The sequence below is a fragment of the Panthera leo genome, chromosome C2, assembly GCF_018350215.1.
Source record: "Panthera leo isolate Ple1 chromosome C2, P.leo_Ple1_pat1.1, whole genome shotgun sequence".
NCBI lineage: Eukaryota > Metazoa > Chordata > Mammalia > Carnivora > Felidae > Panthera > Panthera leo.
The window spans coordinates 32,531,485-32,543,963 of record NC_056687.1 but is presented as its reverse complement, the minus strand read 5'-3'; the positions used below and the strand labels follow the sequence as shown (position 1 = coordinate 32,543,963).

At 34.0% G+C, this 12,479-nt stretch overlaps 1 pseudogene; it reads right to left on the bottom strand.

Moving 5' to 3' along the window:
• LOC122229240 overlaps window positions 1-12,479 on the bottom strand; it is a 66,584-nt pseudogene that overhangs the window by 14,607 nt on the left and 39,498 nt on the right.

The window sequence follows — 12,479 nt, the reverse complement described above, 5'->3', positions numbered from 1 at the left end:
CAACAAATGTGTATATGCCTTAAGACTTCCAAAATGCTTCTAAAGTTTTATAAACTAGAAGTATTCTTGCATAATATATTTGAAGAAATTACTGTTTCATTCAATATATTTTTAGTCTATTTTTCACAGAGAATTTTTTCCCTCTTTGGTCATCAGTGAATATGTTGAATGAATGACAGATGGACTGATATCTAATGACAGAGGGTTAGTTAAATAAATTGGAACATAGTCCTAGTAGAGTCCTACAGCAAGTAAAGTGATGTTATGAAGGTTTCTCCTTTATTAATAATATAAAAACTCATACTGTGATATGCAAGAAATAGGATGTAAATTTTTTATTTAGTGTACTTTCCAGCATATAAATAAAAGTGGATGCCTGCGACTAAGAGAAATATTAGAAGGAAATGTATGTAGATGTTAACACTGATTGGAATTGTAAGAATATTACTTCCTTCTTCATATTTTGAGAATTTATACAGTGTACATATTATATTGAAAGGAAATAACACATTGAATGTATTTCTTCATATGTATTTCTTTTCATCTTCCCTCTCACCAAACCAGAGAATTTTTATCCAATGGGGTCCTGAAACGTGGAGATTGATGATGCAAAAAATTGCAACGGTTCTGCTCTAAAACACTAATACAAGACACTATCATGTTGTTTCTTATTATTTTATATTATTTAAGTTTATTTATTTCGAGAGAGAGAGGCAGGGAGGGAAGAGAGAGAGGGAGAGAGAATCCCAAGCAGGCTTTACACTGTCAGCATAGAGCCGGTTGTGGGGCTAGAACTCACAAACCATGAAATCATGACCTGAGCCAAACCCAAGAGTCAGACACTTAATTTACTGAGCCACCCAGGCACCCCTCTAATTTTAACTATTAAAAATAGAAATGATATTCTACTGATGCAGATCCCATAAGTTCTGGTAGGAATAATTAATATAGGTAGAATTCCATTTTGTGTCACCATAAGACATGCATTGCACTAACAAAATAGAATTTATATATCAGAAAATACATATAGAAAGATCTGTTAAGATAACTGATTATGATCATGATTCCAATTTTAAAATATTTTATTTTGTTTTAATGCTTACTAGCACCTGCCTATTAATATCCTTAAAGATGATAATAAGTTTAATTTTCATAGAAACATTTCTATCAGGAATAGGAGGTCCAACAATAATTTCACTTACTCCATTTCACCAAGAAAGAATATTACGGTTATTAAATTGTATCCATCAACAATATTAAAAATGCATTATGAATAAAATGTAATACTTTATATGTCTTCATATATAGTTGTTTTCTTATTTCCAGAATGTTTTGTCAAAGAATATATGAATATATTTTTGACATACATATGTAAATATACATGTATACATGCATATAGCACAGATATAAAATAGAAAGTATATACAGTGAATTATTTCATTTAATGTGTTTTATTCTTACATTTTATTAACTTTGATTTATTTTTGAGAGAAAGAGACAGAGTATGAGCAGGAGAGGGGCAGACACAGAATCGGAAGCAGACTCCAGGCTCTGAGCTATCAGCACAGAGCCCAATGTGCGGCTCGCACTCATGAGCGGTGAGATCATGACCTGAGCTGAAGTCAGACTCTTAACCGACTGAACCACCCAGGCACCTGTTAATGTGTCTGATTCTTAAAGAGCCCTGTAAATAGCAACTAGATATTTAGCAATTTGCTAAAGTTTACTTAGTATATTTGCGCTTTCTATCAAAATTAATTCATCTTACTGCATCGTTTTTTTATGTGAATAGGAAGATCAAATGGTGAGGGCATTTTAACTGGACATATACACATCCTTAGCTCCTCCTTAAATACAAGCTACATTACTCTTTTCTGACCTGAAATTTTCTCTTTTGTGCCAGCTCTCTTCCAAAAACTTTAATTAAACAATAACAACAACAAATTCAAGATCTTACACCAAAACTTAGAGCTTATTTGCATCTAACTTCTCTTGATTTGCTCCACATATCCCTGGTCCTGTCCTCCTCTCTTCCTGCAGGACTGAGAAATATCTAAGGTCACAGTCTTCATTCACTGCCCCATCATTTCTTTGCCCCTGCAAAGTCCTGAAGCCTGCAGTTTTGCATGAGCTGCAAGGTTTGGTTTCGGTTTTGGTTTTTCTTATGTTTTTCTTCCAAGAAATGTCATTTTAAATGAATTTTATTTAAATTCCAGTTAGTTAACATATAGTGTAATATTAGTTTCAGGTGTAGAATTTAGTGATTCATCACTTACATATAACACCTGGTGCTCATCACAGCATGGGCCCTCCTTACCCATCTAGCCCGTTCCCCTGCCCACCTCCCCTCCAGCAACCCACAGTTTGTTCTCTATAGGTAAGAGTCTGTTTTGTGCTTTGACTCTCTCTCTCCCCCCCCCCCCCATGTTTGTTTTTTTTCTTAAATTCCACATAGGAGTGAAATCATAGGTATTTTTCTTCGACTTATTTCACTTAGGATAATAGTCTCTAGCTCTATCCACATCATTGCAAATGGCAAGATTTCATTCCTTTTTAAGACTAAGTAATATTACCTTGTATATATATATACCACAACGTTTTTATCCATCCAACAGACAATGGACATCTGGGCTCTTTCCATAATTTGGCTATTATTGATAATACCAGTTATAAACATCAGGGTACATGTGCCCCTTCAAATCAGCATTTTTGTATCCTTTAGGTAAATATCTAGTAGTTAGTAGTGCAATTGCTAGGTCATAGGGTAGTTCTATTTTTAACTTTTTGAGGCACCTCCATACTGTTTTCCAATGGCTGCACCAGTTTGCGTTCCCACAAACAGTGTAAGAGGGTTCCCCTTTTCCCACATCTGCTGATTCCTGTGTTGTTAATTTTAGCCATTCTGACAGGTGTGACGTGATACCTCCTCGTAGTTTTGTTTTATTTTTCTATTCACTTAAGTTTGCATCATAACCATGGCAGCATCTTCAGAGTTCCCACTTTATCCCGATGGTCAGGTTTTATTGACCTTCCCAGTACAACTGGAATTAGTTACCCATCCCTTCAAAGCTGACATTTGGCATTTCCCTTCCCTTGCTTGTTGATTATATAATGTTTTGTCAGACACATCTACTTTTTAAATGTTTGTTTGTTTATTTATTTATTTATTTATTTATTTATTTATTTTGAGAGAGACAGAATGAGAGTGGGTGAGGGGCAGAGGAAGAAGGAGAGAGATTCTTAAGCTGGCTTCATGTCACAGGCTCAGGATAGAGCCTGACTCAGGGCTTGATCCTGCAGCCATGAGATCATGACATAAGGCAAAATCAAGAGTCAGATGTTTAACAGACTGAGCCACCCAGGTGCCTCCAGACACATCTATTGCCTGTTAAAAAGGTATCCTGTTGGGGCGCCTGGGTGGCTCAGTCGGTTAAGGGGCCGACTTTGGCTCAGGTCATGATCTCGCGGTCCGTGAGTTCGAGCCCCGCATCGGGCTCTGTGCTGACAGCTCAGAGCCTGGAGCGTGTTTCAGATTCTGTGTCTCCCTCTCTCTCACCCTCCCCCGTTCATGCTCTGTCTCTCTCTGTCTCAAAAATAAATAAACGTTAAAAAAAATTTTAAAAAAGGTATCCTGTTGATAAGACTCCATTTAAGCATAGCCCCCTTTGCATTGATACATTCCTTTCCCATCAGTTCTCCCATGTCTGCCATTTGTGATGGAAGTCTTGGCAGGTTATTGTAACAATCACTTTCTTTAGGGTACACCTACTCCATTTTAATTTTCAGTAATGCCCAAGATTTTAATTATGTTCTGTTATAAAGATTCCCAGATTTGCTTTTTAGTTCTCACCTCTATTTAATACCAAACTAATAGTTTCCAAGAACCAAAATATGCTTATTTTTGTTTTATTTTCCTCCGCTTCTCTGCACATCTCTCTTCCGTGTCAAGTGGCTTTAAACTAATTAAATAGTGTTTGTATTATATTCCACATTAGGCATTGTTCCTGTGTTCTCTCTGTTAGGTTTATAGATTTTAGAATATCCTTCTCTTGACCTACCTAAAAACTCTTTTCACATTCCTTTCTGGCTTTTGTTCCCGTTTTCTTAACAGCAGTGGCCGATATCCATTGTTTCTTTAGCCACAATATTTTCTTTTGTCTTAATTATTTTCTAATTATACATAAGTAGAGATTTAATAGGTTTTCCAGGTTTGCCAACATTTACTCCATACTTTCTGGTTCCTCTCCTCTCTCACCAGCGACATGGCCAATCCTCTGCTGTGTTGACTGCACTCAGGTAAAATGATTTACTATGATTTTTGGGATACTTTCATTTGTTCCTCTTACCATAATGTCACCTAGAAAACCTTAAGCCAATTCAAAACTAATCCTAGATAGTATTGAGAATTGTTAACCAGGACGGCTGGGTGGCTCAGTCGATTAAATGTTTGACTCTTGGTTTAGGTTCAGGTCATGATCTCACTGTTTGTGAGTTCGAGCCCCACATCATACTCTGTGCTGACAGTTCAGAGCCTGCTTAGGATTCTCTCTCTCCCTCTCTCACTACCCCTCCCCTGCTCATCCTATCTCCTTCTCTCCCTCACTCTATCTCAAAAATAAATAAACGTTAAATGAATTAAAAAGAATTTTTAACCCTTTATCTTTCATTGTAAAGAAAGAAAATATACATAAGATATATTTTGAGCCCATCTTAGAAAACTAACTGCTGCTATAGATTATTTTATGCCATGTTTCAGTGTTACTGTAAAATTCCAAATTACTTTAGATAGTGAAATCTTTGAGAAATTCTGATTGAGAAATTCTTCATAGATTAAAATTTCAAACTGTATTAGGAATTCATTGAATTGTCAAAATGATTTTTAACTACTGAAACTAGAATGACTCAGTTCTTTTGAACGTTTGGCATTCTAAAAAATTTTGAATGAAGTTTATTTGCATGTAACTCTTTGCCCTGAGTAAATAAATCCATGAATTCCATGATAAGACCTACAATGGAATTTTCTTTCTTTAGATAAAGTTTTACAACTAGTCATTGCCTTAGAATGGTGCTGTGTATATTGGTATAATGAGTTGAAAACCAAACATTTTATTTTTATTTTTTTTTAATTTTTAAAAATTTATTTATTTTTGAGAGACAGTGAGACAGACCATGAGCAGGGGAGGGCCAAAGAGACGGGTGAAGGGGACACAGAATCCGAAGCAGGCTTCAGGCTCTGACCTGTCAGCATAATTTTATTTTTATTTTTTATTAATTGTTTAAAATTTGTTCAAACTTGCCATATGCTGAGATATAATAACTAGCATCTAAAAAGACCAGATTCTTATTAATTTTCCATCCATAGACTTATATAGCTACATATACTGTGGGTTATATGAAAACAGTTTTCAAAATAATTTTAATTGTCAAACTGTTAATTTGCTATAACTCTGTTTTCTCAAAGTATCAGTAGGGTTTACCTTGTACATTAAAGTGCATAAAGGGCTATTCTCATGGGTAATTTCTTTGTCAATGTAATAACCTCATAGATACGTGTCACTCTTATCATCCGCATATTCAGATAAGGAAACTAAAGTATAAAAGTTTAAATATAATCTATATTCACACACCATATTTAGCTACAGTAAATAATTGAGCTTGACCTTAAAGCTATGTCTTGTCACTTTTAATTTAACGTTGTTTTCTCTAAAACTCTTTGCTGAAGATACATGCAGCTACTACATTGCATAACTGGTTCTACACAGCAGTAAGCTACAGAAGCTGTAAGACTTCAGAGAGACACGGCTTGATGACAAATGTAGAATTATCATAGGACTAACAAATCACACAGAAAGGGTTATCCAAAAAATTAAGTCTCTTCTTTGAAATAAGAAAAGTATTCGGAGAATGAGAACATTACTACAGAAGTCCTATAATCTTACTCATAAACCTCCATATATATATATATATATATATATATATATATATATATATATATATCTCCTCCATATATATATACATATCCTCCATATATATATACATATATATATATATATATATATATATGTATATGTATATATATAATGTCAAGCTAGCTAACATACAGTGTATATAGTGTGCTCTTGGCTTCAGAAGTAGAGTCCCGTGATTTATCACTTATATGCAACACCCAGTGCTCATCCAACAAGTGCCCTCCTCAATGCCCATCACCCATTTTCCCTGTGCTCCTGCCCCCTGCCATTAACCCTCAGTTTGTTCTCTGTATTTAAGAATCTCTTATGGTTTGCCTCTCTCTCTGTTTGTAATTATTACGTTTTTCCTTCCCTTCCCCCATGGCCTTCTGTTAAGTTTCTCAAATTACACATATGAGTGAAAACATATGAGATAGGTCTTTCTCTGACTGACTTATTTCACTTAGCATAATGCCCTCCAGTTCCATCCATGTTGTTGCGAATGGGAAGATTTCATTCTTTTTCATCGCCAAGTAGTATTCCATAGTATATACGTATGCCGCATCTTCTTTATCCATTCATCTAAACTCCACCCTTTAAAAATCAGACTACTGTCCTGGGCTCTGAAAAGGAAGTTCAGTATTGGCAACAGACACTTTCAGTGATGGCAGACTCTCATCTGTCAATGCACTCTCTCGCCATGAAAGGTTTCAGTGAAATGATGCTGCTTTCTAAAAGGTGCCAAAGGTATTAGGTTCAATGTGACCTCCTCAAATTATGTGTCTGCACTATTTTCTCTAAAAAATTCAAAACGTAAGTATAAGTAAAACATTAAGCCCTTTTAGCTATGCATAAAAAGTGGTATGTCCATATAAGACCAATATAATCAGTTAAAAAATAAATCCAGTCATTAAGAGAATTTATGATTGACGTTGAAGAATTATTCTATTACTTTGGCTTGTATATATATATATTTATATATATTCACCATATTGATATATATTTATACATATTATATAAATAAAACATTAATATATATTCATTATCATGTATACTTATATAATATATTATATATTAATATAATATTTATATTATATTTATATATTATTCATGTATAATATATTATTATATATATTTATATACCATCACCCCGCCAATTGTCCTTTCAAAGCCATGGTGTTGTCATTTGTAGTCATCCCTTGGGTATGTCTACTTCATTACACAGCACTTATCTTACACAATTTCCTGTCAACAGATTATGTTCTAAATGTACTACAGGATCCAAAGCAAATATGTTTTTGGTTATAGATCAGTTAGTTACTTTTTACCTTTTCTTTTTCTTCAGCTTCCTAATGATTACTCCAATGTCCAAATAACTATATTAAGTCATTTGACCTCAGTTTCTTCATTTATGAAATAAAGGGCTTTGGACCACTTGCTGACTGTTTAGATCTCTTTTAGCCCAACATTTTCATTCATTTCTTTCTTTTACAACTGGAGATGCCACAAAATTGATTAATACTGAATATGAAAGGAGTTCCCAGTTTGTTGTCTCTGAAATGATTCTACTTTTCTTCCTAAAACATAACAATGTGATTGAATGTTTCAAATTATTTACTTAAATTTAAGCCTAATTCTAAATTACAAAATTATTAAATTTAAATGGCCTTATATTACAGACTGTCTCAACGTAAAAAAATGTATGTATCATACATGAAATGAACATGAATATTAACATTATAGCATCAAGATAGGGCGCCTGGGATGCTTGCATTTCAGTCGGTTAGATGTCTGACTCTTGATGTTGGCTCAGGTCATGATGTCACAGTTCATGAGTTCGAGCCCTGCATCGGGCTCTGCACTGACTGCAGAGCCTGCTTGGGATTGTCTCTCTCTTCCTCTCTTTCTGTTCCTCCCCTGCTCTTTCTGCCTCTCAAAATAGATGAATAAACTTAAAAAAATTATAGCATAAAGAAATAATACTGTTATATTCTCCAATTACGTACTCCCAGTTAAATATTATATTAGCTTCTTTATCCTTAAAATGGATTTCTCCTGGATTATTATTTAAAGTATGCACAAGTTATTCTAATTGTGAATAAAAGTATTTTATTTTTTATTGAGATGTAATTGACCTATAACAGTATTGTAGTTTCATGTGTACAACATAATGATTTGGTGTTTGTATATATTGCATAATGATGACCACAGTAAGTCCAGTTAGCACCCATCACCAAACATAGTTACAAATATTTTGTGTGTGTGATCAGAATGTTTAAGATTTACCTTCTTAGGAACTTTCAAATATGCAGTAGAGTATTATTACTATATTCACCATGTTGTACATTACATCCCCATGATTTATTTATTTTAGAACTGGAATTTATTTTAGTACCTCCTGACCCTTTTCAACATTTTGCCCCACCCTCTGCCACTTGCAACTAATTTCTTTTTTTTCCCTTAGGTTCCACATATAAGTGAGATCATATTGGATTTCTTTCTTTGACTTCTTTCACTTAGCATAATGCCTTCAGGATCCATCCATGTGGTCACAAATGGCAAGATTTCCTTCTTTTTTGTGGTTGAAATATATATATATGTATATGTACATATATGTATATATGCACACAAACATGTATGTGCACATGCACACATACACACGTACATATACACACACATACAATGGAATAAAAAAGAGATGTGGTGTATCCATTGTATTTACCCACTTATCCATTGATAAATACGTAGATTGCTTCCATGTCTTAGCTATTATAAATATACTTGCACTGAACATGGGGGCACATGTATCTTTTCAAATTAGTGATTTTGTTTCCTTTGGATAAATACCCACAGATGGAATTACTGGATCATATGGTAGTTCTATTTTTACTTTTTTGAGGAACCTCCAAACTCTTTTCCACAATGGCTGCACTAATTTACATTCCTAGCAACAGTGAATGAGGGTTTCCTTTTCTCCACATCCTTGCCAACACTTGTTTTTTCTTGTCTTTTGGATAATAATCACCCTAACAGGTGTGAGATATCATCTCGTGGTTTTGATTTGCATTTCCCTGATGATTAGTCATGTTGAGAATCTTTTTGTGAACCTGTTAACCATCTATATGTTTTCTTTGGAAAAATATCTATTCAGATCCTCTGCCTATTTTTTAATTGGATTATTTTGGGGTTTTTTTTGTTTGTTTGTTGTTGTGTGAGTTTTTTTAATGTATTTTGAGTATTAACTCCTTATCAGATTTATGATTTGCAAATATTTCTCCCAGTCAGTAGTTTTCTTTCTTTCTTTTTTTTTTTTTTTTGATGTTTACTTTGCTATACAAAAGTTTCTTAGTCTCATCTAGCCACACATGTTTATTTTTGCTTTTGTTGCCTTTACTTCCAAAAAGTTATTGCCAGGATCAATATGAAGCTTACCACCTATTTTTTTCTTCTAGAAATTTTATGGTTTTAGATCTTATGTTCAAGTCTTTAACCCATTTTGAGTTAGTTTTTTTGTGTGGTATAAGATAGTGTTCGAGTTGCATTTTTACCATGTGACTATTCAGTTTTTCCAGTGCCATTTATTGAAGAGACTGTCCTTTCCTCATTGTATATTCTCAGCTCCTTTGTCATAAATTAATTGACTGTATATGCACAAGTAATGCATATTAAATTCTCATAGCCAGTCCTCATTTGCTGTTAGATTGAACCATAGGAAAATGTTGATATTCAACTAAACTTTTTAAATAAGGCAATTTTGTATAGTTCAACCTAAGTCATGCACAAGCACCTGGTCGGTAATGCCTAAAATCCCTTAACTTATGTATATAAGTTACATATAATTTATAAATAAGTACTTAAAAGGGAAGAATACAAGATAAAATATTCACATTTATATTTTGGAATATGGAATTAATGTATATGTACACATATGTTTTACTGACTCTGCATTTCTAGTATTTTTATTGGTCTTGGTGTCTTCTGCTTATGTGCATCCCTAGTCCTGTATTGTAAATGCTAGAATGTAAGGACTGCACTTAATATGCGCATGTATTGCTCTCTAGAGATAATGATGATTAAGTTTAGACATATGTTTAATGACATATTGACTTACCCAAAGACAGTTTTAGAAACAGACTCTTAACCATAGAGAACAAACTGATGGATATCAGAGGGGAGATGGGTGGAGATCAAGGAGGCACTTGCTGTGATGAGCACAAAGTGTTGTATGGAAGTTTTGAATCACTATATTGTACACATGAAACTAACGTTATACTGTATGTTAACTAACTGGAATTTAAGTAAAACTTCTCAACAATCAGGAAACTAAGTATACCGTCTATAAATTTGTAAAATGTCAAAAATCAGAAAGATTGTATTAAATTTTATAGTCAAAGAAATGATTTCGGTTGCTATTAAAAGTTGAGAAATTGCAAGTCCTAAATATATAGTTTTATATCAAAGAAAGAAAATTTTAATAATGGAATTCTCACAAAATTTATTTTTTAGAGAGTATAGTTTCTCCCCCTTTGGGTAGCAGAGAAACTCTTCAATATTTCTAGCTTTGACCAAAACATTTCTTAATAGTAAACTATAGTGAATTAATTAGGCATGAGAGAGAGAAATAAGTATCAGTAACTAAAACAATAGTCATGTACCTTCTATGGTGATCTAAACATGCCCACATATCACATTTGAATTTTACAGTTGCCTTAATGAAATGTGTAATATGTACTATCAAGAAATGCTGTAGTCCACTAGCATTTATTCCATCAGTAGTATTGTAGAAAACCAATATTTTACGTCTACTCTTTATTTAACTTATATTCTCTAATGTAAGATCGTCACCCTACTTTAATCTAAAAGTAGCAGGGAAGGGGGATGAACAAATGGAAAATAGAAGAGTGCAGGACTCTGTCTTGTAAGAAACTGCGAAAGAATGAAAATCTTTATGAAGGTGAATAACAATATGAGACTTGTTTTTAGGAAGATCATTTTAGTGGCCTTATGGAGACTATAGTAACCAGAAATATATTGGTAGCAATGACCCTTAGAAAGGCTGTTAATATTTTCCCGAAAGAAGAAAAAAAAAAAAAGCTACACTATAGAGGTTGGAAAGAAATATCAAGACTGATGACAACTGTGAGATAGACTGGATGCCTAACATGATTACGATAATCATATAATTTGTTATACACATCATAACATTTTTGAGAGTAAAAGAGATTTCTATTAATAGTGAAGATGAAATGGCAGGTATGAATTGGAACTGTCCCAAGCAAACAGGGATGATTTGTCATTCGAGTCATGCTGGAAAGAAGAATGAGAGGAACCTTTGGGAATTTCAGTGGCATAGATGGAGATACAATTTCTGAAGATAGGAAATTCAGGGAAGTTAGTTCCAGGAAACTTTCCTGAGTTCTGTTTTCTGATCTCATGCATTAAAATAAAAATATACAGCAGGCAGCTTGAAATTAGGTCTGTATCTATCTCTGGAATTAGATAAATAGTAGAAATGTACATCAGAGTCCCTGGCATACTGGGATGGTTGTGAGCTTTGAAGTAAATAACATCATCAGGGAAAAAAAGATAGGGCAGAAACCAATGGTCTAATATATAAAGTGCTGGGAAGAGTGGGGGTTCACAGAAGTCAAAAGACGATAGAATTTGAGGACACACACAGAAATAAACAGTGTCAAGTGTTGTGTTGATATAGAACAGGTACTAAAAATGGGCCACTGAATTTGTCATTTAGTTGGTCATTAGTGACCTTTCAAGAGCAGTTCAGTGAATGACACAGAAGAAGCCAGATTTCAACAGGATGACAACAAATTGAGGAATTGAGTAATTCCCAGTAGATATAGTATCGACAACCTAAAATGTAGCTTTTGCTATGTGCATATTTTTATTGTAAGTGCTTTACATTAAATATTTTAATGCAATCCTCAAACTGTCCTTATGAAGAAGTAGTTGCCCAAAATGACTACTAATAAAACGTGGAACATAAATTCAAATCACACAGACTATTTTAGAGCCTGTTCTTTTAATCCACTGAAGATTGGCTATTTTCTTATCTATTAAGACTAACCAACACAGCACTTAAGATTGTGCTCAAAATTGCCACAGTTCTTTTGAGTTGTTAGGGAGTGATCATCTGCTCAAATGGGGATTGTCAAAATTCCCACATCCTTCAAAGTGGAAAGCTATGTTGTTCTACATCAGCATCTCTGAGTTTCCAATATACTGTACCAGAGAGGTACAATGACATCGGAAAGGCATATTAATTCTACCTGTAACCAATGATTTATGAGGCAAGGATGGAAGACGGGCCAAATGGGGCAGTGACTTCTGGACAGAGAAGAAAGGTCTTGAGTAATTTGTCACAGGTAGACCCGGAAAGGGTAGGGAAGAGAAACAGTCTACTAGGAAGAGTGGAGAGGATTATGTTTCAAAGGGAAAAGACGAGACTTTTTCACATTTGACTAGGTTAGGCCTGATGTTGACAGCTGTTCATAATTTGTGACCTTGAGCAAG